At 39.0% G+C, this 25,764-nt stretch overlaps 1 long non-coding RNA gene across 3 annotated transcripts in view; it reads left to right on the top strand.

The window, feature by feature from the left end:
• The first annotated feature begins 1,061 nt into the window (after window positions 1-1,061).
• LOC134298009 (uncharacterized) overlaps window positions 1,062-25,764 on the top strand; it is a 43,050-nt gene continuing 18,347 nt past the window's right edge. For all 3 annotated transcript variants that reach the window (XR_010004977.1, XR_010004976.1, XR_010004975.1), the window contains exon 1: window positions 1,062-2,660. This is a non-coding gene — a long non-coding RNA (uncharacterized LOC134298009). The remainder of the gene's footprint in view (window positions 2,661-25,764) is intronic.

The raw sequence follows: 25,764 nt of genomic DNA, 5'->3' as shown, positions 1-25,764 counted from the left end.
GGAGTAAAAACGTGCATAGTTGGTGACCATTGCCTATTTCACATTCTGCCTTTAAAGGACAGTATTGCAGTGCAGAATGCGTTCAATGGTATTCTTAATACATTCATTAACAATAGCATTCCAGTGACAGCATAGCAAGGCAGTGACTCACAGGGTGTTGTTACATGGACAAATACAGCTGGGCCAGGAACAGTTATCAATTTATTCGTACACAGATCCACAAGCTACCTTACTTAAAAGAGTGGACGCCACACACGACACTGCTGCTAGCAATGTATTGCTGGCCTTGCATACAAGTGAAAACAAACTTTTATGAGAACTAGCTGTAATAACACTGTTCTTTGTCTTCTACAGGAGCACAAAGAAATGTGAGGACAGCATTTGTTGCTTTTATGACCTGCTTAAAATCACAACAGAAAAGAAGTGTATTCGGTTTTTTAAAAATCTGTGCTGATTAGTAAAAAGACAAGATGGAGAGAGGGAGGAAAGGAGGATGAGTTCAGTAAAAGTCTTGACAATATTTTGTTGTTACGTGGCTTAAAGTTGGCTCTGACTTATACAATTTTCTTGGCAATATTTGTTTCAGGGCTTGAAGTGTTTGTCATTGCCTCCTGCTAAGTCTGAGATAGTACAAGTTGCCTGAGGCCAGTCAGTAGAGTTCCTAGACTGAGTAAAGATTTGAACTCTGGTTTCCTAGGTCGGTTCTACGTGGCGGGAAAGTTTGTGCCAAATCGGCTTTAAAAAACCCGGGATGGGGCAAACTTTAGTACCCACACCAGCCCCAAAAGCCCACACTTTCCAGGGGGGGGGGATGTCTAGATGTCTTCCTGGTACTTTCTGGGAGAAGGTATCCCACACAACCAACCCCCACCCCCACCCCCAAGACTTTAAAGAATAAAATTACTTACCCGGCCACCATTAAACTGCTGCTGGAGATCTCCTGGCACATAGAAATGACACGCCAGGAGAAGGGTGTGTGAAGAAAATCGCTCTTCACCCTCCTTTCTCCTGGCGTGTGATTTCTATGCATCAAAAGAGCTACGGCAGTAGTTTAATGGAGGCCAGGTAAGTAATTTTATTTTTCTAAGTCTTTTGAGGTGGGGGTAGGGGTTGGGGAGGGGGTTGGTGCCCTCGGGGTTTTCAGGGTTGATTCAGCCTGGAAAACCCAAGAGGGCTGTGCAGACTAACCTCTCGGTAGTCCCAGAACTACTGAAGGGTCAGTCCCCAGAGGGCCCATATTGCATTAGACCTGGGTCTTTCAGGAAGACCTGGGTCTAAGGCAGCATCAAATTAATTCATGAGAAAGCAGGGTTTTTCTGCTTTGTCTCGAAATAATTTGGTCTTTCCGGAGATGCCGTTTGGACACTTCCAGTAAAACCATGGGAGCTCCTGCATTATGGGCCCTGTGTGGAAGGGCCCCTAGAGTCCTAATCCAGCACTGGAACCTCTGCACCAGCTGGAGTGTATATACTGTCTCTTATGGCAGTGCCCTTGGGACTGACAGACAAATAGATGAAGAAATATGATTTCATAGCCCAGAGACCTTAAGGAGCATGAAGTATTCTCAGCTGGAGTGTATATACATAGAGGAAATAGTAAAAACTGGTTTTATCTGTCATAACATGGAGAAGGCAGTATATGGCAATTCAGTGAGAAATTTAAATCTATTTAAAGCACAATGACCGCAAAGCTTTTTCTAAGAGAAAAAGCAAGATTGATAAAAGTAAACACAATGATTACTTTTGGCATAGTGAGATCCTTGTAACTGCAAAACCCATACCTGTGGTTTCACTTACCCATGGAGGGAGTGTCTCTCTAGGCATTTAGTAGAGATTATAATGTTATTCCCTTGTTGCCATAGAGTCATGCTGAGGACCTAGTACATTCCTAGCACATCCCCTGGGTGCAACTCTATTGTATGCTGGAACCAGAAGTCAAGTAGTTTAATGCTCTTTGTGGCTTCAGAAAGCTGTGGTTGCAGTTATCACTGGGATTGTATTCATCACTGATATGTAGGTTTCATTTGCTCCTGACAAAAGCTCCTGACTTATAATAGCGAAAAGGCAACATTGTGGCGGTTTATCACCGTCTTTAAATTAAGATAAAGTCTGCTGTGTAATAAGGCTGTCACATTGGCTTGAATAAAACAATAATAGTATCTTTATTCAGGTTCAAGAGTTCAAACACATACACAGGGTAACAGTATGTAACAGTCCTTTTTAAAATATGTAACAGTCCTTTTAAATATGCCTCATTCCTTCTTTAAATAGTCAAACTTTGGAGAGCATGACGACCATTACATTCCTAGTCAAAAATCTAGTCAGCTCCTTTCTCTGACTCGCCAGAAGAGAAGACAAACTGAAAACGTCAGTTGGAAAAACCGTTGGTTTGCCTCTGCCAAGCCAAAGGCAACAACCAATCAGAATATTGGCTGGCATAGCCAAGCAGCTGTCACCATAGCAACCCTTTCCAGTGAACTCATCGCAATATGGAGTCTTTATTTCATATTCCCTCACAAACATGATACGGGGCGATGGTATCCCCCACTGCCCCACAGATTCGTCACGCTGGCTGGCCAATCCCTCTTTTGCCGCCCACGTATGAGACCTCAATTAGATGAGGTATTTATGGAAGCTACTGCCTGCCTGATGCTTGGTCCTGTAAGTTTTCTATGGAAGAAAAAGTTTCCATACTGAAAAGTCCTACTTCAGAAGTTATTTTCACATGGAGAAGGGATGACAATGCTAGAAGTAGGCATATTAATCTAGAGTCAGACTATAGACCAGATCTTGGAAAAATTACTTTTTGGATAATCTAAAAAGTAACTTTTTTGACCTACAGCGTAAGTTGTGTAGCTGCATCACACCTTTTGCAACAATATCTTTTTCACATGAGTAACAGATGAATAGGATTACAATAACTTTAGGATTTTAGAGTTTATAGAAAAATAGGAAACAATGCTCCAAATAAACTCAAATGACAAAGCCAGCTTTGCCATTTCAACCAGAAATAATATTGAAAATCTGGCATTGTTACTAGTTATTATTTGCAGTCAGCTCTCCACATTTACTGGGTCAAGGCACAGTACTTCTGCAAAAGTGAAAAACCACAAATGATAAAATTGTTATTTTTTTACTTGAGTGAACAGTCTCTTGGAATATCTAGGCCCTCCAGCATGATTTTACGGTCAACTTGTACATAACCTCTGGTTTATATGGGAGAACCTATAGATTCCTACAGAGAACATGTTAATGATTTCTGTAAATAATCAAATCTGTAAATGTCAAATCTGCAAATATGGAGGGTTGACTATAGTTCTGAATGTATATGCGTACATGACAAATATTTCACCATTAAGCATCTTACGGAAATCATATGTAATTGAAGTAATTATCATTGGAACATTTTATTTTTATTGAAATCTCTGTTATATTCTAACTCATTAAGAACTGTAATATAGAGTGATGATAACCAGTTGTTTTTGTTATTATGGCTGAACAGTACACATTAACATTGCTGTGTGAGTCCACTAGATGGCATTCAAATACTCGGTATACCCTTCTGTAGTCTTGTTATTAGTCATGTAGTCAAACACATACACACAACTAACTTTGTAGAAATGATATGTTAACAGCTGTTTTTAATCACCCGTTTGAAATTTTAAGTTGTGATTACAAATTATTTTTGGCTATAGTGTTTTCTGTCTTCGTGTGAATATAAAAAGGTGAGCCAGTACGACTGAGTAGTTATTTGAATTTTGGACTAGGAATCTCGGAAGTACATGCCAAACTCCCTTTTGCAGAGATCTTGCCAAAAAAAATCCTATAAAGTCACCATATCTAAGGTTTTATGATGAAATCATGAATTTCATAGAGTTTTGTAATGCAAGGGATACCCAGAGGTGATGTCCTTCTTCTGAAATACATCTGTAGCACCTGGTATTCTTTGGTGATATCCCATCCAAGTATTAATCAGAGCTCGCTTAGCTTAGCTTCCAAGATAAGATCTGGTGCCTTTAGAGTATTTAAGCAAAATAGGATCACTTTAGGGTGCTAAACATTGTAAATAACGTAAAGGCACACAAGAACACAGGTAAGGTCATTGAAAGGTTAGCAATTTGAGTCCAATGCGCGCCCCCCCCCCCCAATGTTTTTAGAGCACTTTGGAGCTGCCTCACTGAAATAAAGAAATCTTATTTATTATTTATGTATTTACAGTATTTATATTCCGCCCTTCTCACCCCAAAGGGGACTCAGGGCAGATTACAATGCACATATACATGGCAAACATTTAATGCCATTTTCAAACATATGACATACACAGACAGACAAATATAGGCTATTTAACATTTTTCCAACTTCTGGCTTCATGAGAGTATGAGGTGGAGCTGCTGCTTCAATCATCCACTGTGACGCTGAGTCCTTTTTGATGGTAGAACTTCCTCATGTTCTTTGCATGCCTTCAGCAGTTTTATGGTGTCATAAATTAAGTTAAATTAGCCTCCTCGCATTAAGCGGTACCTGGAATTTTCTACTTACAGACACATCTGCTTTCAAGCTGCTTAGGTCAACAGCAAGCTAGGCTATTGACAGTCAGGAGCTTTAACCCTGACCTGGGCTTCAAACCAATGACCTCACAGTCAGTGGTGATTTACTGCTGCTGGCTACTAACCAGCTGCAATAAATCTTGGTTTGGTCTTTCATCTAAGGAGAAAGCATTAATTTTGTCTAGTGCTTCTTTAATGTTTTCAGTTTGACCAGTACTTTTTTTATATAACCATAACAATAACATAAAATACTAGAAAAGTACACAGCTATTCCACAGCAAACTGCATGCATCCACTGCATTTTTCTGCTATGTTTGCAAAGATCTGTATGCTTACCCAAAAGCATTCCAGTAGAAAACACACATAGCAAAGAACCAAAGAATGTCTTTGGATGCTTGGGAAATTGATTTCCATCTCAATGAGATGATGAAATGAATTCACTCTGGTTTTTAGTCCAAAGTTTAAAGAAACTATCCAAAATATTAAACCCTATCCCCAGAATAAGCTTAGTTTCCTGCAGCACTTTCCTGCAGTTTGGAGTAAAATTCAGAATAAATCCACTGTTCCACTGGCTTGAGATACCACCTGCACTCTCCCATCCAGTATCTTCAAGTTAAATGACTGATATGAGCAGATAGAAGGCATTCAATCTATCACTCCTATGGGGCTCAGCAGAAGCAATTCTGAACCCTAACTCTAGGTCTGCAATCTACCAATGTCTTGTGTTACAAAAGCCGGAAATCTCTGTCTGTCTCAGGATCTTTTGCACTGGAACATTTTGGTTCAGCTCCAGATATCCAAGAAGTAGGTTTAAGAGTCATTTTCTTGGTCAACAACTAACTTTGATCGCAGATCACTTTAGAGATAGTGACTAGAATATAAATGGACTGAAAAACAGCTATCCCAAAGGTTTTCTGCTTTGTTTTGATGCTGCATGTCCTATAAAAATAAGTTTAAAATTGCCAAAGATTTTCATGGCCGGAATCACTGGGTTTTAAATGTTTTTGTTCCAACATTTAACAATTTAAAATGTTTACCACCAAGACAAAAGGGAAAATTAATTCTTTCTCCAAAGGACATTTTATTGTGCTTTCATATGTACAGCAAAGAGAATCTTCCCAGTCATCTTTGATGCTTAACTGGTTTTACTATGCTATACTTGTTTTAATAGTAAATTGAACAGTTGTGGTTGGTTATAAAAAGATTGTGTTCCTGAAGCTCCAGGGCATCCTGGATAAAGAAACTGTTGTTTTTGTATTACTACAAGTAGTTTCTCTGACTTATAAAGACCTTAAGGCAAACCTGTAATGGGGTTTTCTTAAGAATATTTATTCAGAGGAGATTTGCTTTTGCCTTTCTCTAGGGCTAGGAGAGTGTGCCTTGCCTAAGTGGGTTTCCATATCCAAATGCAAATTCAAACCCTGGCCTCCAGAGTCATAACCCAATGCTCAGACCACTGCACCACACTATCTCTCATTATAAATTATTCCTCCTACTATCAAAAATTTAAAAATAATAGCCTACAATGTATAATTACCAGCTTATCTTATTTTAAGTTGCCATATTATTGGAAATCCAAGGGCTACACAGGCCAAATGAGGCAGGTTTGAGGTGAATGTTCATGGTGTCCACATGATGCACGAAGCCAATACACCCTAATGTCTAGCACGACCACTTAGGAGATGCCTTGAAGCTTCATGGTCATGGTCCAAAATTTGGCCAAGTGTAAAGAGTTGGGTCGGCTATGACTCAGAATTGGTGATGGCTGTTTACACAGCCATCCTGCTTTCCTCAAGGTTGTGCAGTCCAGAAACAGGGGATGGCACTTACCATTCCTAGTCTGTCTTCGGCTTAACAGCAACCATTGCTTGCAAAATTGCCAGTGGTCCTTAGTCATCACATGTTCTGATGTAGGCCAGAGTACCAGAATGATTGGGAGGAGGAGAAGGCAATTTCTCTCTCTCTCTCTCTCTCTCTCTCTCTCTCTCTCTCTCTCTCTCTCTCCCCCCCCCCCCCCCAAACAGATCTTTCCCACACTCTGGCCAACAACCACACTGCTAAGCTGAAAACACAACAGAGATAGTAAGGGTGGCTGTCCTGTGGCACTGACTCAGGTTTGTGCCTCTGGGACATGCAGATTACTTCCCACTGAGGCAGGTCAGATCAGGTCAAGTCAGTGCAGTGCAGTGCAGTGCAGTGTAGACAGCAACCAATTGCAGAGGCATCTTGATAGCTGGTTGTACGGACTCTTCCATTACTGATCTGAAGTACCTCCAGATCAGCTCCAGTACATATGACCAGTATAGGTGAGCTCCAATTGGCTTCTATGGCAGACAGAACATTTCACCAGGATGTGAACAACGAAAACAAATCCTGTCTGATCTTGGAAACTAAACGGGGCCAGCCTTGGTTAGTACTTGGATAGGAGACTGCCAATAGGCTATATTTAAGAGGAAGGAAATTCTTCTCTGACAAAATTACCTCTGAGTATTCCTTGCCTAAGAATATCCTAGGAATTTCATGGGGCCACCATAAATTGAAGGCACCCACACACACAGAAATGTACAGACTGACCTCTATACTATTCAGTGTCACACATAATATGTTTTGCCAGTTGTTGCCAGTATTTCAGATTCATAACAGTTATATTTTAATGGATTTCAGTTTAATGCATAATGTTATTAAAATGCATGGAGTTAGTTCTTATAATTGCCATTTATAAGAACTATTCCATTAAAAATAATATGAAACATAACAGAAATTGACTTTTGGAGTGTTGTTGTATTTGCTGTCAAGTCAGTCTCAACTTATGGGAATGAGAGACCTCAAAGAAGCCTGTAGCCATCAACACCCCTTGTTAAAAGCTCGGAGCAATGGCTTTTTGATTATATCAGTTTCTCTGAAATGTGGTCTTCCTTTTTTGCTACTGCATTCCACTTTAATGAAAATTTTTGTCTTTTCCAAATAAGGCAGTTCTATTCAAAAAGTTAGTTTCATCAGTGTGTTACTAACAGGGCCTACTGGGGTTGTAATATATTTGTCTGAGGGCATTAGCCATGATTGGAACAAAAACCATTAGGTTTCTTAAAGAAGAGAAGAGTGATGGAAGGACCATAGAAGGAAAGAACTTACAGCGGATTGTCTCCATCTACCAGCACAACAGACTAGCAATCTCTATACTGTATTACCATGGCAAAAGATGAAGGAGTTGTGAGTGAGACAGATGAGCAGATGTATATAGGCTGCTGTCATCTTGTGTACCAACCCCTACTATTCTTACTTTCTTCCTTACTTGCTGATGGATCCCCAAGTCAGTGTAGTGGTGAAATCATTTCAAATTTTAGCCCAGACTTCAAAGTAGTTATCCAAGGTGCTGAACCATCTCTCCCCCAAATAGGTTCAACACTGCTTACTGGATCCAATTTGCTGAACCATATATTCCCCAAATAGGTTTAACACTGGACTGGATTCATTGATCCACTGACTTGAACCCACTAGCTATCCCTGATTTTAGAATATTTGAAGTCAGAGATAACTTAGCTGTTTGATGGGAGGAAGACAAGGGAGATCCTTAAAGAAAACATGGTTGAAATAATTACAAATATCAAAATACTATTGTATTGAAGTGTCTAGTATTCCAACCAGACTGGTTTAAACACAGAACAAATCTATTTACACCAATATAAGCAGAAGCAAGACAGGCAAAAACCCCTTGGTGACTAGAGTGTATAGATCCAACTTTGACATGGATTATTCTGAAGTAAAGTGCAGGGAACTTGCAGTATGTAGTTGTTGAGAGAGAGGAAGTTTTCTAGAAGTATGTTTAGTAGGTCTTCTTCATTGGCATGAGTGGCAACTGCAGGAGTGGGAACCTAAAGCTGTGGGAGGAGTTTCAATGACGTTCTCAAAGACACACACACAGAGTGGCAACTCATGGATCAAGCAAAGCCTGCTTCATTCTGAAATGTGTGTGGGAGGGAATGCCCCTTTATAAAAGGGCTATTCATTTGTATATAATTTATCTGAAGTAAAGAATTAGGAGGGAAGTCATTTATTTAATTTTATCTATTCCTTGCCTTTCTCCCACTAAGAGGCCCAAGAAATTGCAGTCAAAAAACAAGAAATCAGACTGGAAGGGGAGCAATGAAAGAACTAGATGTGATCTGGAAGTGAATATTGGTTAAGATAGTCAATACAATTATATACCTCATTTCTCTGTAAAAGCTAGACAGTGGAAAAAAGCTGATAGGAAGAAAATTTACTCATTTAAAATGGAAAAGAGTTGTACAGATATGGTGGACTGCTGAAAAGACAAATAAATGGGTCCTATGGCAAATCAAGCTTGAACTCTCTTTAGAAGCTCAAGCTGACTAAACTGATTGCCCTTATCATGAGAACAGATGACTCACTAGACAATAATGCATAAACTAGAAAGCAGCAGGAAAAGCAGAAGACTGAATTCCAGATGGTAAAACTCAGTCAAGGTAGCCAAAGCCCTGAGTCAGCAAGACCTGATCAGAGTTGTTGACCTCGAGACCTCTTTCATAGAGTCGCCATAAGTTGAAATTGACTTTAAAGCAGTAAACTGTGATTTTCAGGAATCAGACTGATCTCTTGAATGATAATAGCCAGGCATTAAGCTAATGCCCTAATAACATAATAACTTTGAAAGCTAGACAAGAAATGTTTTTTGGTATCCTATTTGCTCAATACAAGCCTTGTTTCAGTGCTGACACCCTTCTGATACCAGCTTCAGGAAATACATCAAACACATCTAGAGCCAATGCTGTTTGCATGATTTCAATAAACAATATTTACAAAATGGCTACTGTCTTCAGAGTATAGTATTATTCACAGGAAAATGTTTATTTGTGCAAAATTTCCCCTTATTTTTTTTTGCAAACTGTTTCTCACAGACAGCCTCTTTGCCTTATAAGGCATTGTTTTAATGCTGTCTGTCAGTATTAGGAAGGTTATCGCTATTGGGACAATTTCAATACAGTAGATTCTCACTTATCCAACACTCGCTTATCCAATGTTCTGGATTATCCAACACATTTTTGTAGTCAATGTTTTTAATATATCGTGATATTTTGGTGCTAAATTCGTAAATACAGTAATTACTACATAGCATTACTGCATATTGAATTACTTTTTCTGTCAAATTTGTTATATAACATGATGTTTTGGTGCTTAATTTGATGTTTAATAGGCTTTTCCTTAATCTCTCCTTATTATCCAACATATTCACTTATCCAATGTTCTGCCGGCCCGTTTATGTTGGATAAGTGGGACTCTACTGTATTACCAATGACAGACAGTGAGTTTTTTCAAACGAAGGAAGCTCTGCTTGAAGTCTGGAGTCCTCTTTCCTGAACTAGCGTGACAATCAATGCACAGAGATTAAACTCCCTGATGATGCCAGATGCCTGGGAGTGTAAGAATCCCCTTTGGACCAATGCAATTTGATGAGAGGCATCCCGAAAAGTTAATCTTCTTCCAGGGATAAAGAAAAGGCCGGAGGAGGAGGGAACATTCAGAGGAAAACTCAAATTGCTCAGGCTGAAAATATATGTTTATATGTTGTAGTATTAGTTTGAGCAAAAACAAATCAAATGCAAGAATTCCAAGCTTTACATGGTGAATCAGGCCATAAGCAGACATGATAGTATGAAATAAAGAAGACCACAAATTAATTGGTTACAGACAGAATGCATTGACTTGGTCTGCGACAAGAATGCTACAATGGGACAATTTGCCTGCTGATTGATAATTACCTATCATGAGCTTGGACCAGATGGCCCAGATTACTCACCTGTAACGTGTATACTTTGACTCTTTCTTTGCTGTTGGGGAATAGGAGCACTGCTTGACAACTTTTTTGATATTGTCCTCCATGGTTAGTACCTGATTTCTACCAGTATACTTTACTCGACAACTACCACATGATTATCCTCCATATGTATACCTTGAAATACTTCTAACACTTAAAGGGCAACCATTACTACAAATAGATAAAGCATCATACAATAGCATTCAATTCTGCAGCTAGCATATGCTACATAAAAGGAGAAGAGTTTCCCTATGTTTTAAGCTTGCTGCTTTTATCCCACACTTGTCTTTTATTTACATTAGAAAAGCTTCAATACAACCCAATTTCTCCATTCTTGTACCCTTCCCCATTCCTCATATATTTTGCCATAAAAATATATGGGATTGCGCTGACGTTACTTCAATTGGGATGGTTTAATCTAATTACGAAGACTCAATCCCGACGGTGCCACCAATTGTGATGGTGCTAAAGCCAATTGGGAAGACTCAAGCCAATTGTAATGGTGTCAAAGCAAATTGTAAATGCTGTTTCCACTGCTGAGGGGATTTTTGAATCTTTTAATCCCTCTAGATTATATATATATCACCTTTATATTAGGGGAAGGATTACAGGGGGTGATCTTTATTTCAAGATCCCAGCCGCTGTCTCTGTAGTTAGGGATTTCTGTGTTGTTGTTCCCTTTCTGAGGTAACTGTGACTATTACTCTTCCCCAATTAGGTGATTTATTAAGGTAACTGCTACCAATGTGAGGCTTTTGAATTATCACCGATGAAATTTGGCTCCACTGACACAGATGAGATGAAATGAGTCAGTTGTTAACAAAGAACAACAAGTTTATTGCGTACAAAGCTTATGGTTGCAGGTAGATTGATTTACTTATGGAACTTTAGATAAACAAGTGGTTTAATAACTCTTAATACCACCACAACAGTAGTCTCTGGTGTTATTCCACTCTCACTCTCCTACTGATGATATAAATTGTAGTGAACTATAACCTCAGCTGAGTTCCTTAGTGAACAATGTCCCAACTACAATAAAAGCCTTTAATTTAATCTACTACCGATCAAATTCCTGATCACTAGTCCTTCCCAACTAGAGATCTTGACTAGGCTCCCTTTAGTCTGCCTTGACTAAAGATTTTGGCCAGGCCTGTCTCCTCAGCCCTTCTTGACTGAAAAGCCTCCAGCCACGCACTCCTTGGCTTTTTTTAAAACTCCCACTTTTTCCTTTTCTTGGCTCTGCCCACTTCTCCCTCTGGTGAGCTAGCCAGCTCCATCTCCTTGGTAACAGCACTACTGTGGATTGAAACAAGATGGCTTCTCTTTCAGCTACTGTGTCAACTAAACACAAATACATACTCTAACAGTTAAAATTAAACATAATAACTATGACTTCTCCACAGGGATAAATACCATCCCATATCTTTTTAAAATGTTCCTATTTTTTACTTTCTCCAGTTCTTCTTTGTATGGTGTTTAGGCTTGAGGTGACCATAACTGACCACATCTTGGAAATATAGAAAGCTACCTTATACCCACTCAGCAGATTGGTTTAGCTAGCAGTTTATTGTGCCATTGGTGGAAAGCATATGGTCCTCTGGTCTTTGTGACTTTTGTTTTTCACTTTTCACCCCTGGCTAATTGGGCAGGACTGATGGTGTTGCAGCTGTCTACAGCTGTGCTACTTAAATTGGTGGTCCATACACTGGTTCTGGTCCATGAGACATTGGTTGCTAATCTACAGAAAGTTTTCAGGAAAGAAGGAAACATATATAACCAATGAGTATTAATATGATGCCCATCCCTGGCACAGAAAAAAAGATGCTGCTCAACCACATCAAAGAGCTTTAGATGCACTTGATCAACATATTTCTCATTTATGGTCTTCTCACCTGATCTCCCCAAGAGTTTGAAACACAGGTCTTTCTCCACCCGAAACTTGATAGTTGGGGATTTAATTACTTTGAGGCAGTGGTGTCAAACCTTTGGCCATCCAAGTGTTTGGGACTCCCAACTCGCAAAGGTCCTGGCCAGTTTGTCCAATAGCCAGGAATTCTGGAAGCTGAAGTCAAAAACAGCTGGAGGACCAAAGGCTGGACACTACTGCTTTAAGCTCTTTTGGAATACAAAGCAAGTGTTCTATCAAAGAACTGTGGTCATAACATTTCCATGTTCTAAATACAGTACTACTTTCTCTTCAATCCTTTATTTTAAAACAACTTGCCACAGCCCAGTGATTTGCTGGTTTTCTCCCACTGTCTCAATTTGGAAAGGACCGCCCACATCATCCCACTTTTTCAGCTGTTCTAAAAATGTCCCCTCTGTGCATGAGTATGTGCCTACAAGTTGACTATTGAATTTACATGACTCCATGGATTTCATAGGTTTTCTTTGGTAAGGAGATGGTTTTGCCAGGTCCTTCCTCTGAAACGTATCTTATAGCAGGAGTTCTCTAATTTTTTTTAAGTAGAGGGCTGATTCCACAGTCCCTCAGGCTTTTGGAGGGCTGGACTGTAGTTTAAAAAAAAAGAACAAATACCTATGCATATTGTACATATCTTATTTGTAAAGAAAAAAAATATTAAAGAACAATACAATATTTAAAATGAAGAACAATTTTAACCAATACAAACTTACCAGTATTTCAAAGGGAACTGTGGACGTGCTTTTGACTGATGAGATAGTCAAATTAATTAGGATTGTTGTTATTGTGTGCCTTCAAGTTATTTCAGACTTAGAGTGACCCAAAGTCTAAAGTTTAGGGCAAGGGCCAGGAAAATGAGTTTGGAGGGCTGCATCCATCCTGCAGACCTTAGTTTGGGGACCCCTAGCTTACAACATCAGGTATTTGTGGGCATTAACCAGAGTGACCCTACATGGTTTCCAAGGTCAGGTGGGATCTGATGCTTTTTGGTTCCAGAATTTAGATATCTTTCTCCTTTCGTCTTTATGCTTGGCTTTCTTCAATTATTGGAAGCTGACTTCAAACTACAAATGTAGTTTGTATGCAATTAACTCAGCGGTGGAAAGAGGAGTGTCAAAATTATTTCTCTCCCAATAAATTCAGGCAAGAGCAAACTGCTGCAGCCTTTCCTAGCTTATGCGCTCTTCGTCATGAATAATTTTTGCTATTCTAACAACACATGTCCCAGTTCTCTGCTTGGCCACACATGTCCCAGTTCTTGTCTATGAAATGTTGGAGGGTATGCTTGCTATTTTCCAGTTATTTTGTGTTACTGTTCTCCAACGTTTCAAATGCGTCTATGTAGGTGTGGAGTTGATTTGTCTCAATCTGCATTTATTTCCATTCATCAAAAGTTCAAAACTGTGTTTGCTTTGATATTTTTCTGCCCTCATCAAGGAGCCTAGGCATGTTTCACTTTGTTGGATTTGGTTATCATGAATGCTTCAATCTTCATTAATGTTCTACAGGCGCCTGCATGACAAAGACCCTTTAGGTATTTTATTTTTAAATACTGGCATTGTACTTTGCTTCTTATCCTTCCTTTCACTCTTTCTTATGTTTTAACTATCTGCCAAATTCTTTTTAAAAATATTATCCGTCTTCTATATGTCACAGCTCCTCAAGGCCTAATTCTTAAGTTGTTAGTGTGGCAGCCACTGAAAAATGGGCCCGTGCCTTCCCATATGGGAAACTATTTGTGTGAAATGGCCCATGACACAATTGCAGAGATTTTAATTGTGCCAACAAACCAGGGGGGTTGTGCTGACATGACTAAATTTGCTACAGCCATCATGGAAAGAAGAGTTTTTATCCTGTAGAATGGCAGTGACGTTCTATTTGTAAACTAAATAGGTAATTATTTCCTCTGAGTAAGTAAGGGTTTCTGTATATGAATTCATAAGAGGGTAGTAATATTTTTATCTATTACTCCATGAAAGCACCTGCCAAAATATATATGCTATAATATGGAATTTTTTTGGCATTTAATAGATGCCCCTTAATATGAAATGTTTTTCCTATGTAGAGCTAAGGTGATACAATCTTTACAAACAAATGTGGAAAGTTTTCAAACTAATTTCTGCTTCCATCAGTCTACCGCCCTTCTGTACTTTGTTTAAACTATTTTAACCCACTATCTCTTTATTAATTCTGCAAAATAAAGCTTTTTCAAATACTTGAAAATATTTATTTATTTGAGTTATACCCCATATATAAATTAATATAAATTATATAATTATATAAATTAATTGGCATGAAATGATCACATTTGAAAATGTTTTTCAACCTGTAATGTTTTACATCCAGGCATACTTTCTCTCACCAAATTACAGTCTTGTTCCTCCCATTCTTTTAAATTTCAAATGTTACACAATGAAAAACAGTATTCCTGATTAGAATTTGTATCTCACACATCCCCATTTTAATAATGAGGTAATGTAATGCACAGTAAGAAGTCTTCAGATCTCATCTAACAATATTTCTTATAAAAACATTGCAAGCCATCTCATAGTTTGAATATTAAAAACTAAAGCAGAGTGGTTTATTCACCCTGTTATTAAAAACTACTGGTTGGTATTGTTAACAGGTTTTATAAAATAAAAAAAGCTGTCAAATGTGCTGTCAACCGAAGCACTTGATCATCTTCATAAATTTTGTATAATAAACTCACTTTCTGAAGGTCAAGTAGATGAAGATAATTTTTCATCCCTTTGCATTATTTTAGATCTTTCATCTCTGCTACCTGAGGTTTCTCATGTGTGTAACAATGCTGAATATATTAACATAGTCTGGCCTTCAGTATACTAATTCACAGATTCTTAACCTATAATTACAGATCTGTAACATGATTTTCATTTAGTTGTTGTTGTTCTTGTTCTGTGCCTTTACATCATTTTCATATTATGGCTACTCTATCACAGGGTTTATGGGGCTAAGAATGTGTGACTTGCCCAAGACCATCCAGTGGGTTTCCATAGGGAATCAAAGCCTGGTCTCCAGTGTTGTAGTCCAGCACACAAACTGTAGTCCAGCACACAAACCAGTTCACCACTCTACCTCTTTAGCATTTAATAAGATTACAGAAGTTCCCACCCCATCATAATAGCAGCAGCTCAATAGGGCATTAGAGGTCTATTCAGCTGCCTTTTGGGGCACAAGGGAGATGGCATCCAAACCTCTCTCCTACCAGCCAACAAGGCTATGGCAAGTAGAAGCAACATCTCTATAGCAATTCCTTGTTGCAGCCTCATTCACTACTGGAACAAGTTTGAAAATATCATGTTCTTTTCTAATGGAAAATATATTTCTAACAAAATATTTTTTCTAACGAAAAATATAACAAAAAGAAGACAAGAAAGACTAAAGGAACTGACAGATCTGCAAATTATGAACAAAATCAAGTATTTGGGAGTATCCATGACTTCAAAAAATGTTCAGTTATTGAAAAACAACTATGAAGTGAAAGGGAAATAAATTAAGAAAAAATTAGAAAATTGGAAACATTTTCAATGCTGGAGGCAATTCAAAGAAGAAAATTGGCATGGGAGAAGTGGCCAACATATAAGGAAATCTTGAGGAAACAAGATGAGGACTATATATTTAAATCTCAAGAAGAAATAAACAAATTGAATAAGAACGTCTCCTGGTTCCAATATAAACAGTTAAAAGAATACTTTAACAAAGATATGAAATTGGAGTTCATGACAAAGGAATCAATATGGGATAAGATAATCCAAATGGAAAAGAACGAGATCACGAATATTTATAAGATGTTATTTCAGTGGTCTACAGAAACGGAAATGGTAAAAGACTGCATGACAAATTGGGCTTGAAATATTGGATACCTAATCCAATTGGAAGATTAGGAAAAATCCTGGAATAAAAAATTAAAATACATATATTCTTTCAACCTCAAAGAGAATTGGTATAAGATGATGTACCAGTGATACATCACTCCCCAGAAAATAGCCAAATGTTATAAAAATGTACAGTGAAAGTGATGGAAGTGCAAGTCACAATTGGTGGACATGTAAGATAGCCAATAACTTTTGGAGAATGGTCCACCAAAAAAATAGAGACAATATTATCTACCAAAATTGAAATGAAGCCAGAATATTTCTTATTAGGCATGACAAATTTCAGAACAGATAAGAATAAAGACATTTTATTCAATTATATGGTGAAGGCAGTGAGAATAGCATACGCCAGACATTGGAAGACCAAAGAAACCCCATCAACAGAGGATTGGATCCTGAAAGCTCTTTATGGGTTTCCCTCTTTTTTCTTTCCATCCCTCTTCTTATATATATAAGGTAGTGATCCTGCCAGTTGTGTAAGCCGCCTTGAGTCCCCTCGGGGAGAAGGGCGGGGTACAAATATTGGAGATATATATATATATATATATATATATATATATATATATATAAAAATGAGTGATGGCATCAGGGCAACCCACAAAACAACTAACTACAGGCCGCCCAACCTCGAAATTTGACAACACAACCCATCATTCACGGCTCCAGTAAGATACAACAAAAAGAAAAGAAAAATAAAGTCCTAATTAGAGGGAGAGCAATAATTGTTTTTATCCAATTGCTGCCAGTTTAGAGAGCTAATCTCTGCCCACTTCGTCTCCTAGCAACCAATTCAGCCAAGCACAGCCAGGGTTCAGTTAGGGGACAGGCAGATTTAGGCCTCACTTAGGTCTCTTCCTAATCTCTTCCAGATTATCTAATTTGCACTGGATTATATGGCAGTGGAGACTCAAGGCCCTTCCACACAGCTATATAACCCATTTATAATCTTATATTATCTGCTTTGCACTGGATTACCTTGAATCCACACTACCATATAATCCACTTCAGTGTGCATTTTATACAGCTGTGAAGAAGGGGCCTCATATAATCCAGTTCTAAGCAGATAATATAAGATTATCAATATGCAGTAGAGTCTCACTTATCCAACATAAACAGGCCGGCAGGATAAGTGAATATGTTGGATAATAAGAAGGGATTTAGGAAAAGCCAATTAAACATCAAATTAGGTAATCGTTATACAAATTAAGTATCAAAACATCATATTATACAACAAATTTGACAGAAAAAGTAGTTCAATGCTCAGTAATGCTATGTTGTAATTACAGTAGAGTCTCACTTATCCAACACTCGCTTATCCAATGTTCTGGATTATCCAACGCATTTTTGTAGTCAATGTTTTCAATATATCATGATATTTTCGTGCTAAATTCATAAATATAGTAATTACTACATAGCATTACTGCGTATTGAACTACTTTTTCTACCAAATTTGTTGTCTAGCATGATGTTTTGGTGCTTCATTTGGAAAATCATAATCTAATTTGATGTTTAATAGGCTTTTCCTTAATGCCTCCTTATTATCCAACATATTTGCTTATCCAACATTCTGCCGGCCCATTTATGTTGGATAAGTGAGACTCTACTGTACTGTATTTATAAATTTACCACTAAAATATCACAATGAATTTAAAACACTGACTACAAAAACATTGCTTATGAAAAGGCAGACTGCGTTGGATAATCCAGAACATTGGTTAAGCGAATGTTGGATAAGTGAGATTCTACTTTAATATGAAATAATTACTGGGATAGAATAATGCAGAACAATATAATCTCTAAAACCAGGACAGTAAATAAAGACCAACAGTCTGAAAGCAGGGAAATTGGAAATTCCACAAAGGAAACAATCAGGGCCAGCTAACACCTCCCAAGAAAGGATTCTTCCAGAAAGGAAGCTGAGAAGGGAGTGAAGCACTGTGTATTACCAAAATCATTATTATTACTATCATCATTATTATTATTATTATTATTATTATTATTATTATTATTATTGTGTTGTGATCAACTGTGAAAATGAATACAATCTGGTTCCAAGTTATCAAAAACACTAAAATCAGAATATATAAAATTACTGTGGTATAATAAAACAGAACAATACAATCTCTAAAATCAGAACACTAAATAAAGAACAACACTCTGAAAACAGGGGAATTCCACACAGGAAACAATCAGGGCCAGCTAACACCTCCCAACAAAATATTCCCATCATCAAAGTCTGGCAAATCCTCTGTTTTCTCAGGGCCACAGACAGTAGAAGCACATAAAATATCACAAAGAACACCACTCTGAAAACAAGGAAATTCCAGACAGGAAACAATCAGGGCCAGCTAATACCTCCCAACAAAAAATTCACTCAGGGAGGAAACAGCCAGGTTTTAAAGCTGCAAGGCCATTACATCCTAATCATTTTTCCTAATTGCAGCATTCATACTTGCCTCCAACAGACAAAAAAAATCAGAAATATTGTATATTCACAACCTTTAGGAAATAATATCCCCTGATGGCACAGCGTGTTAAAGTGCTGACCTGCTGAACTTCTGGACCGAAAGGTTTGAATTAGGGGCGTGGAGAGAGCCCGCACTGTTAGCCCCAGCTTCTGCCAACCCAGAAGTTCGAAAACATGCAAATGTGAGTGCATCAATAGGTACTGCTCCAGCGGGAAGATAACGCCGCTCCATGCAGTCATCCCACATGACCTTGGAGGAGTCTACGGACAACCCCGGCTCTTCGGCTTAGAAATGCAGATGAGCACCAACCCCCAGAGTCGGACACGACTGGACTCAGGGGAAAACCTTTACCCTTTTCCTTAACTACCACCAGTTCCTCAATACTTTATTTCCCATACCACCAGACTTCGCCACAGCAACGCGTGGCCGGGCACAGCTAGTGTGTGTGTGTGTGTGTGTGTGTGTGTGTGTGTGTGTGTGTATATATATATATATATATATATATATAACTTTGTGAGAAAAACCCCCAATAAAATTATTTTTAAAATGGAAATATCATGCTCTTTTCAGCTCAATATGCATTTGAATGGAACTCCTTTGTTCAATCTGGCTACTGGCTTTTAAAGTACATCGAGGTCGTGTGGGGGAGGAGGGGGTGCGGTCAACAGTTTCCCAGGGAGAAGCGCAACAGGTGTCTTGCGACCCTGGAGAAGGTTAGGTGTGGTAGCCTCCATGGCAGCCCCTCCGGGTTAAAGGTACTGCTGCTTAATGCCAGATCCGTCAGTGGGAAATCTGCAATTATCCAGGACTTAATCCTGGATGAGCAGGCGGATCTGGCATCAGCCTTGAAGCATTGCCAGGATTCGTTTCAGTTTGTGCAACCTGATGATGTGGACAAGATTCTTGGAGCGGTGAGGGCGACTACCTGTGCCCTAGATCCCTGCCCATCTTGGCTTTTAAAACAGGCCAGTGGTGGGTTAGTTGATTGGTTTGTGGCAATAATTAATGCCTCTTTGGGGCAGGGCAAATTTCCATCCAGCCTAAAACAAGCCGTGGTAAGGCCTATTTTGAAGAAGGCCTCATTAGATCCGACCAGTCCTTGTAACTACAGGCCAATCTCTAACCTACCATTCTTGGGCAAGGTCTTGGAGCGGGTGGTTGCCTCTCAGCTCCAGGGATTCTTGGAAGATACGGATTTTCTGGACCAATCACAGTCTGGCTTCAGGCCTGGGTTCAGTACCGAGACGGCTTTGGTTGCCTTGGTGGATGACCTCCGCAGGGAGCTGGACAGGGGGAGTGTGACCCTGCTGGTTCTCTTGGACATCTCAGCGGCTTTCGATACCATCGACCATGGTATCCTTCTGGGGCGGCTCTCTGGGATGGGCCTTGGGGGTACTGCACTGCAGTGGCTCCAGTCCTTTCTGGAGGGTCGTTCCCAGTTGGTGAAGCTGGGGGACACCTGCTCGGACCCCTGGCCATTGACCTGTGGGGTCCCGCAAGGATCTATCTTGTCCCCCATGCTTTTTAACATCTACATGAAACCACTGGGAGAGGTCATCTGGAGTTTTGGAGTACGGTGCCATCTCTACGCTGATGACACCCAACTCTACTACTCTTTTCCACCTAAATCCAAGGAAGCCCCTCGGATTCTGGACCAGTGTCTGGCCGCTGTGTTGGCCTGGATGAGGGTGAACAAACTGAGACTTAATCCCGACAAGACAGAGGTCCTCCAGGTCAGTCGTACGTCTGATCGGGGTATTGGGTGGCAACCTGTGCTTGACGGGGTCACACTCCCCCTGAAGGCGCAGGTCCGCAGCTTGGGGGTCCTCCTGGATTTGGGGCTGACACTTGAGGCTCAGGTGTCGGCCGTGGCCGGGAGGGCCTTTGCACAACTAAAACTTGTGCGCCAGCTGCGACCATACCTCGAGAAGTCTGATCTGACCAGGCTGGTCCATGCCTTAGTTACCTCTAGACTGGACTATTGCAATGTGCTCTACGTGGGGCTGCCTTTGAAGACGGCCCGGAAATTACAACTAGTACAGCGTTCGGCAGCCAGGCTTCTAACTGGAGCGAATTACAGGGCGCGTTCAACGCCTCTGTTTACGGAGCTTCACTGGCTACCATTTACTTTCCGGGCCCAATTCAAGGTGCAGGTTATCACCTACAAAGCCCTAAACGGTTTGGGACCCACCTACCTTAGAGACCGCATCTCCCTCTATGAACCCACACGTTCTCTTCGCTCGTCGGGGGAGGCCCTTCTCTCACTCCCACCACCCTCACAGTCACGGTTGGTGGGGACGAGAGAGAGGGCCTTCTCCGTCGTGGCCCCCCGGCTTTGGAACTCTCTACCTAGAGAGATCAGGCAGGCCCCTACCCATCTCTCCTTCCGGAAGAGCTTAAAAACCTGGCTGTTTCAAAAGGCCTTCGATGTTTAGTTGTTGCTGGATTTATCTATCTGTCCATTCCATAATAGTCCCATTGTTGTTGTCTTGCCATTTTATACCGCACTTTATTGTCCAACTGTGAAATTTCCTTTTCCCATTTCATATCACTCTGCATTTCGCCTGGGATCTACGAATTAGTCTCCTGTTTTTAACACTGTATCCTGCTTGTTGAGTTTAATGATTGTTTTTATTGATGTTGATGGTTTTTTTACTGGGATAATTGCTTTATTGCTTTGTTACTGTTTTGTTTGTTTTATCGGGCCTGGCCCCATGTAAGCCGCCCCGAGTCCCTTCGGGGAGATGGGGCGGGGTATAACAATAAAGTTATTATTATTATTATTATTATTATTATTATTATTATTATTGCTTGGGAAGGGGGGGTCAGGAGATGTTACTTATTTGGACATACATGACTAAGGAGATGATGTAGAATAATGATGATAATTTGTAATGTCACAATAAAGCCCTTTTCAGATGTCCTTTGTAGTTAAATTCACTATGTACTCTGACCACTGATATTGTGTTACCAGTATACATAGTTTCCGTTTGCAAGCATCCCTGGGTACAGAGTGAATGCTGATACCAGGGAGGTTGTCATGTGTACACATAATTGCTTCCATGCCATTTAGAACTATTCACCTCTCTTAATCTAGACACATTATTTATTTTCATTCTCAGTAAAACCTTTGTCTCAGGCCTAATGTGATCTACACCTTTGTATTTGCCATCTAGCGAATATCCATATAGGAAATTCAGTCAAACCCAAAATTTAGGTTGACGTGTTTATTTAATTTGTTTCTCACTCTTCCTTTGTTGTAGTCATTGTCAGCTAGGCTTCCTCTTGTTTCTGAACTCAGAAGTTGTATGTATTCACATCAACAATTCCTTTGTCTTCCTTGAAGATTGAGTCCCATAATGGGATTTGTACTCAGTCGCAAACATCCATGAAGAGGAAAGGGTCAAATCTCTTCTTAATCTTATTAGAATCACATTAGAATTCATCACGATAAATATGATAACTAGCTGATACATCTAGATGACAGTTTTATTGCAATTAAAATACGCTTCCCTGAGATATCTCATATTTGTTTGCATTATAACAGGTTTTATTGTGTTTATAATAAGTTAATGACATTAAACTGCTTAGTGACTTGAATGCTAGAAATGTATTATGTCTATGTTACTGTTGTTTTAAAGGCCATGCAAATAAAATCAGAACTGATTCCCTATTACATTTATGTGGATAATTTACTTTGTGCATAAGTACTAGATTGCAAAAATATGGATTAAGTTAATGCCTTTCATATCTAATACGTTAATGGATTTCATACATTTCATAATTTCATAATTGTGAAAGAATAATCACAGCTTTTCTTATAGTCTAATTCTGTGAAACTAAAGTATGTTGCGGTTTGAGTGTTGGACTAGGGCACTAGGAGGACAGGATTCAAATCCTTGCTCAGTCATTGAAACACATTTGTCATGCTCTTTCAGCCCAAGAGGAAGGCAATGGCAAATCACTTCTGAATACATTTTAGAAAGTGCTCAAATATTTACCATAGGGTTGCCATAATTCAAATGTGGCACGAAAATAAATATAAACATTTATGTAGATAGACCCCTGCACTAAGTAAAATGCCATGGATATTTGTTCACAGTTCATATTAAAAGGAGACAGGTACTTGTATATATGGAAAGGGTTCTGTTTCATTCCCCAACCCATTCTGTGAGATTAGTTTGAGTGATTTGCCCAAAATTACCCAGGTTATCTCTGGCTCTAATTGGAATCTCAGTTTTTTCCCCGTTCAGCTACTAGACTACACTATCCTTTAATCTTTGATACGGAGAATTTTCAAAAAGAAATTAAATGAAAGGTACATGAGACGGCATTAAATATATGCTATTAAATTAATATAAATGAACCATTTTACAATTGCCTTTAAATTTCATTGTGGCTTTTTAAAAGTCTCCTGAGAGAAATCTCTTAATCTTCAGAAGTGAAAGGCCACTATATTAAAATAAATATCTTCAAGGGCTGCCATCTCCCTTGACAACAGTCCTGTGTTGTAGATGACTGGCAGGTAAACACTCTGTATTTGTGTGAAAAGGCATGACACAAGGGCATTTGTAATAAGCTCAAGATGAGGCTTGGAAGTGATTGCCCCAATCCTAAAAAACAGGCAATTAGCTATGGAGCAGACACACCGCAGAGAAGGAAAGGACGGAAGGCTTCTCAATGGGCACCACAATTAAGCTTTGAGCTGCCCGCACTCTCCGGGGAGGAGGTCTTGTCTTTTGATACAAACCCATTTGTGTACATCATTTAACTCGGTAGGCTTGACATCAAATAGGCAGAAGGAAGACACATGGTGTTTGGGATACACTTCCCACCTGGTGGCCCCATTAAAAGGAGATCAATTCCAGATTACGACCAGAGGGACTATAAGAAAGAAAGAGATAAAAAAGAATAACAAAGCTATAGAATGGAGCCATTTAGAAAGTAACCTGGTGCTCTTTGGTTGGCTTCTGTGCTTTTCAAGAGATGGAAGGCACAGTTTCATCCAGGGAGCTTTTTATCTCAAGTGAAATCTTCTGGGAACCATAGGAGGCTGGTGTCATTTGAAGAAAACAGAAACAAATACATTAAACATTGGGTTTTTTGTTCTTTAGGCAGTCTGCACGATTTGATTTTTCAGTGGGGTTTGGCTATGCAGTGGTTTTTACAGGAGTGTGACCTCAGGTCAGTTTGACTCCAGACTTAAAAACCTTGGACCAATAAATCCTAATATGGATGGCAATGGGCCATTTTCCTTCAGGATTTCTATCTTGTTCAAACCACATTTTCCCATGATGTCCAAATTGGAAATCTCTGGGTTTATTTCTTTTTTTAAAAAAATCATTACTATTTAACATGTATATGAGTCTTCCGGTTGCCTGTCAGTTTATGGAGACTGCCATGAATTTCATAGGATTTCTTAGGCAAGGAATACCCAGGTGGTTTTGCCTGTTCCTTACTCTGAAATATAGCCTACTACACCGGGTATTCACTGACCAAGTCCTAACCAATGCTAGACCTGCTTATGTTACAAGGTCGTGTGTGTTCTAGTTTAAACAGAAGTATTCTAGTTTAAATGTAAGTAAAGGTTAAAATACTATCCAAGTACTAATCAGGGCTGGCCGCGTTTAGCTTAGAATGTCAGATTGGATCTTGACTTCATATACTAGTTTACATGTAAATATCCTAGTTTAAATATAAGTGGAGATTAAACAACTATCCAAGTATTAGCAAGGGCTAGGCATGTTTATTTTACAAGATTAAACATTTTATGTTCATGTCCTAATTTAAATTTAAGGAGAGATTAAAACACAGTTTCTTATTTTGGACAGCAGAGGGACCTGTGGTTTTAACAGGGGGGGGGGGATAGAAGTGCAAGAGTCATGTGCTTAGGGAGAGGAGGGGTAAATAAGCAGCATCCAGTTTGTTACTGGGACAATAAATCATGAACAATCTATTTTAGATGGTTACATCTGAACCAGATGCTACTATCTAGGACTAAGAAGTTAATTTAGGGCCATGCTGAGGAGTGAAAGTATGAAGAAATCATTGTACATTTCTTGAGAGGCATTTCGGGGAGAAAAATCAGTTTATTAGAGTTTTACTAGAGAATTATTTAAAAACATGTAATTCATTTCCGTCACCACATGGGATCGATAATTAAACTCAGATACAGGGGATTCCTTTCTCCTACTCTGTGGGAAGCAGTAAATTAATAATTAGAGTGTACTTAAACTTGCAAGCATAGATTTGCAGAACCCAATCGATTTCAAGTCCTGAGCATAAAATAAAGTACTGTTCGTCTTACTGGATTTACAGCCTGTTATTTTTTAACTTTCAGACTTAAATGCAAGGACATCACCTCACAAATGAGATAACCCAGGATGCTGGGTAGATCATATTCAGACTATAAAGATACAAAATCCGAAGCAGTGTTATAACAGTAAGAGATCTATAGCCTAAATTTGATGCTACTTTGCCTAATCTTGGTACATTACTAATAGAATAACTATTTTAAAGATGTCAGGTTTTATTATTTTTCTTATTTATGTAGCACAACTTCATGATGCATGTGACATATTCCCAGTTCATGTTGATGTGTTTAAAAGATTGAGTAATCTGGGAACAGAGCCAAAAGATAATTTTGCTTCTAGAATTTTTTTTACAGATCATTGAATTCTGTTTCAAATACAATTATGGCTAGTCCCATCGAATCTCAGAGGTATGGCTCTCAGTCCTGCAGTGTTTAAACAAGAAAGATATGAGAAAAGATGTAGAATATCTGATTAAATCCACACAGGAGGACCACTCACACAGTGAATTAGACAATAAGGAACTGAGTTAGCCGATATAAATTAGAGCTAACACAAATGGAGGGTGGGGATACATGGTCATTCGTGGAACAACTGTGCTGATAAATATTAAGATCATATAGAAATAATTTGAAGAAACTGAAAGACAGTTCCTAGATCAGTAGCCATAATGTTTGTAAACGTGGCATGTCCAAAATCATTCATAAGATAACTGTATACTAAATATGTAATGTTAATTCTTATTGTTAATTTTATATATATAGTGTAAGTGCATAAGATACATGG

The sequence above is a fragment of the Anolis carolinensis genome, chromosome 3 (genome assembly GCF_035594765.1).
Source record: "Anolis carolinensis isolate JA03-04 chromosome 3, rAnoCar3.1.pri, whole genome shotgun sequence".
Taxonomy (NCBI): domain Eukaryota; kingdom Metazoa; phylum Chordata; class Lepidosauria; order Squamata; family Dactyloidae; genus Anolis; species Anolis carolinensis.
The sequence above is the reverse complement of the archived record's forward strand: the minus strand, read 5'-3'. Positions and strand labels throughout refer to the sequence as shown.